The following is a 4,335-nucleotide window of genomic DNA, read 5'->3' as shown; positions in this document are numbered from 1 at the left end:
GTTACATTTTTAGCTGAGGCGTCAGCAGAGCCCAATGACTGCGTGGGCCCCCTGTTCTTCGTTAGGCAGGCAGATGTTACATGGTGGTCTTTCCCCACCGCGCCTTGGCGGCAGCTGCCCCAAGCTTCAGCGTGTCCCTCAACACGTAGTCCTGGACCTTGGAATGTGCAAGTCTGCAACACTCAGTCGGGGTCAACTCCTTCAGCTGGAAGATCAACAGGTTTCGGACCACCCAGAGAGCGTCCTTCACCGAGTTGATGATCCTCCAAACCCTTCCTATTCATATACCCATCCAGATGCCTTTGAAGTTGCCTGTACAAATAAGAGATTCCTTTGGTGTGTTTGTTGGAGAGCATCACACTCCAATGTTTATTTGATTTCTTCATGTGCTATTTCACAGAACTAAACTGTGTCTGTGACTATATATGATTTGAAAATGCCGGTGTTGCACTGGGGTGTACAAATAGAGGGTGGGGAGTGGAACAGGCTGCCAGAGGGAGTGGTGGAGTGGAGTACAATTTTGTCATTTAAGAAACATTCGGACAAATCGATGGATGGGACAGATATGGAGGAGTGTGGACCAAATACAGGCAAATGGGACTAATTTAATTGTGAACACAAATACATTAAGGACAAAAGGATAACTAGTGAGAGAGTAGGAGCCCTCAAAGATCAGCAAGGCGGCCTTTGCGTGGAGCTGCAGAAAATAGGAGAGATACTAAACGAGTATTTTGCATCAGTATTTACTGTGGAAAAGGACATGGAAGATTTAAAAAGTTGCGAAATAGATGGTGACACCTTGCAAAATGTCCATATTACAGAGGAGGAAGTGCTGGATGTCTTGAAACGAATAAAGGTGGATAAAACCCCAGGACCTGATAAGGTGTACCTTGGAACTCTGCAGGAAGCTAGGGAAGTGATTGCTGGGCCTCTTGCTGAGATATTTGTATCATCGATAGTCACAGGTGAGGTGCTGGAAGGCTGGAGGTTGGCTAACGTGGTGTCACTCTTTAAGAAGGGTAGTAAGGACAAGCCAGGGAACTATAGACCAGTGAGCCTGACGTCCATAGTGGGCAAGTTGTTGGAGGGAATTCTGAGGGACAGGATGTACATGTATTTGGAAAGGCAAGGACTGATTAGGGATCGTCAACATGGCTTTGTGTGTGGGAAATCATAACTCACAAACTTGACTGAGTTTTTTGAAGAAGTAACAAAGAGGATTGATGAGGGCAGAGCGGTAGATGTGATCTATATGGACTTCAGTAAGGCGTTTGACAAGGTTCCCCAAGGGAGACTGGTTAGCAAGGTAAGGTCTCACAGAATAAAGGGAGAACTAGGCATTTGGTACAGAACTGGTTCAAAAGTAGAAGACAGAGGGTGGTGGTGGGAGGTTGTTTTTCAGACTGGAGGCCTGTGACCAGTGGAGTGCCACAAGGATTAGTGCTGGGTCCTCCACTTTTTGTCATTTACATAAATAATTTGGATGTGAGCATGAGAGATATAGTTAGTAAGTTTGCTGATGACACCAAAATTGGAGTTGTAGTGGACAGCGAAGAAGGTTACCTCAGATTACAACAGGATCTTAATCAGATGGGCCAATGGGCAGAAGTGGCAGATGGAATTTAACTCCGATAAATGCGAGGTGCTGCATTTTGAAAGCAAATCTTAGCAGGACGCATACACTTAATGGTAAGATCCTAGAGGGTGTTGCTGAACAAAGAGACCTTGGAGTGCAGGTTCATAGCTCCTTGTAAGAGGAGTCGCAGGTAGATAGGATAGTGAAGGTGACATTTGGTATGCTTTCTTTTATTGTCACAGTATTGAGTACAGGAGTTGGGAGGTCATGCTGCGGCTGTACAGGACATTGGTTAGGCCACTGTTGGAATATTGCGTGCAATTCTGGTCTCCTTCCTATCGGAAAGATGTTTTGAAACCTGAAAGGGTTCAGAAAAGATTTACAAGGATTCAGAAAACATTTACAAAGATGTTGCCAATGTTGGAGGATTTGAGCTATAGGGAGAGGCTGAACAGGCTGGGGCTGTTTTCCCTGGAGCATCGGAGGCTGAGGGGTGACTTTATAGAGGTTTATAAAATCATGAGGGGAATGGATAGGATAATAGACAAAGTCTTTTCCCTGGGGTCCGGTGGTCCAGAACTAGAGGGCATAGGTTTAGGGTGAGAGGGTCAAAGATATAAAAGCAACCTAAGGGGTAAAGTTTTGACTTAGAGGATGGTAGGTGTATGGAATGAGCTGCCAGAGGAAGTGGTGGAGGCTGGTACAATTGCAAGATTTAAAAGGCGTTTGGATATGTATATGAATAGGAAGGATTGAGGGATATGGGCCGGGTGCTGGCAAGTAGGACTAGATTGGGTTGGGGTATCAGGTTGGCATGGGCGAGTTGGACCCAAGGGTCTGTTTCCATGCTGTAGATCTGTATGAGTGTATAAGAGGGTGCAGCATGGGCAATTTGGGCCGAACAGCCTGCCTCCATACTGTAACGTTGTATGGTTAGATGTCAGCATCCACCGTGTCCTTTTACCTGGAGCAGGTGGTGAAGAATCAGTGGACAGAGCTGAATATAATCTGTGGAATACATTGTTGAAAGAGGTATTTTGAGCAATACTGGATGGAATAGGCAGGCAGTAAATAGAGGGAAATGTAGCAAATGTGGGGGGATATTTGTTTGTTTGAAGGGCTTGGTCCTGTTGTGAAAACCTTTGAACATAGCGGTTTATTGCAGGATGAAATAAAACGTGCGACATTTATTATGTGTCGATTTGAGTGAAACTGAATTGAACATAGACGCGGTACATAGGAAGCCGCACGAAGTACAAGTGAGTGGCACCTATTGGAAAATCTGCTTTTTGCTTGTAAATCAGGGGAGAGCGCGAACGCAGTCCCCCACTACCACAAATTTTGCAGTCGAGTATCCCGCATTTGGGGACATCGCAGGCGTCAGCACACCCGAAGTGCAATGGGATAGCCTCGTCCTGGGAGAACCACCTTTTTTTAATTTCAAAAATATACTTTATTCATAAAATAATTTGATGGTGTGTCCAGTTGGTCATGCCATACATATGTAAACATGTACATACAGAGATTAGAATTTATAATTTTTATATACAGGTCTGTACATTTATCAATCATATATCCATATGTTTAACCTGAGCCATCAGCAGAGCCAAATGACTGTGTGGGCCCCCTGTTCTTCGTTAGGCTGGCAGACGTTACACGGTGGTCTTTCCCCACCGCGCCTTGGCGGCTGCTGCCCCAAGCTTCAATGTGTCCCTCAACACGTAGTCCTGGGCCTTGGAATGTGCCAGTCTGCAACACTCAGTCGGGGTCAACTCCTTCAGCTGGAAGATCAACAGGTTTCGGACCACCCAGAGAGCGTCCTTCACTGAGTTGATGATCCTCCAGGCGCAGTTGATGTTCGTGTCGGTGTGCGTCCCGGGGAACAGGCCGTAGAGCACGGAGTCCCACGTCACGGCGCTGATCAAGACGACCCTCGACAAACACCACTGCATTCCTCTCCGACTTCCTCTGCGTAGGCACATTCCAGAAGGAGGTGTGTGACAGTCTCGTCCCCCCCGCAGCCGCTTCGAGGGCAGCGTGCGGTGCGGCTGAGAGTCCGGGTGTGCATAAAGGATCTCACAGGCAGAGCCCTTCTCACCACCAGCCAAGCCATGTCTTGGTGCTTGTTGGAAAGTTCTGGCGATGAGGCATTCTGCCAAATGGCTTTGACCGTCTGCTCAGGGAACCGCTCGATAGGATCCGCCCTCTCCTTTTCCCGAAGGGTCTCAAGGACACTACGTGCTGACCATTTCCTGATGGACTTGTGGTCAAAGGTGTTTTTCTTCATAAACTTCTCCACAAAGGACAGGTGATACGGAACGGTCCAACTACTCGGAGCGTTCCGCGGCAGCGAGGCCAGGCCCATCCTTCGCAACACCGGGGACAGGTAGAACCTCAGTACGTAGTGACACTTGGTGTTTGCGTACCAGGGATCCACGCACAGCTTGATGCAGCCACACACAAAGGTGGCCATCAGGGTGAGGGTGGCATTGGGTGTATTTTCCCCCCATTGCCCAGATCTTTGTACAGCGAGTCCCTTCGGACCCGGTCCATCTTTGACCTCCATATAAACTGGAAGATGGCCCGGGTGACTGCAGCAGCACAGGTTCTGGGAATAGGCCAGACCTGTGCCACGTATAACAGCAATGACAGTGCCTCACACCTGATGACCAGGTTTTTTCCCGCGATGGAGAGCGACCGTAGCGTCCATCTGCCCAGTTTCTGCCTCGCTTTGCTGATACGCTCCTCCCAAGACTTGG

General features: G+C 48.1%; 1 pseudogene; it reads right to left on the bottom strand.

The window, feature by feature from the left end:
- Positions 1-2,877: 2,877 nt before the first annotated feature.
- LOC122545291 (U1 spliceosomal RNA) lies at positions 2,878-3,015 on the bottom strand (annotated as a pseudogene).
- Positions 3,016-4,335: the final 1,320 nt, after the last annotated feature.

The sequence above is a fragment of the Chiloscyllium plagiosum genome, unplaced genomic scaffold, assembly GCF_037043375.1.
Source record: "Chiloscyllium plagiosum isolate Xiang-an unplaced genomic scaffold, Cpla_swu_hap1 HiC_scaffold_35, whole genome shotgun sequence".
Taxonomy (NCBI): domain Eukaryota; kingdom Metazoa; phylum Chordata; class Chondrichthyes; order Orectolobiformes; family Hemiscylliidae; genus Chiloscyllium; species Chiloscyllium plagiosum.
This window is presented reverse-complemented; position numbering and strand designations above follow the sequence as displayed.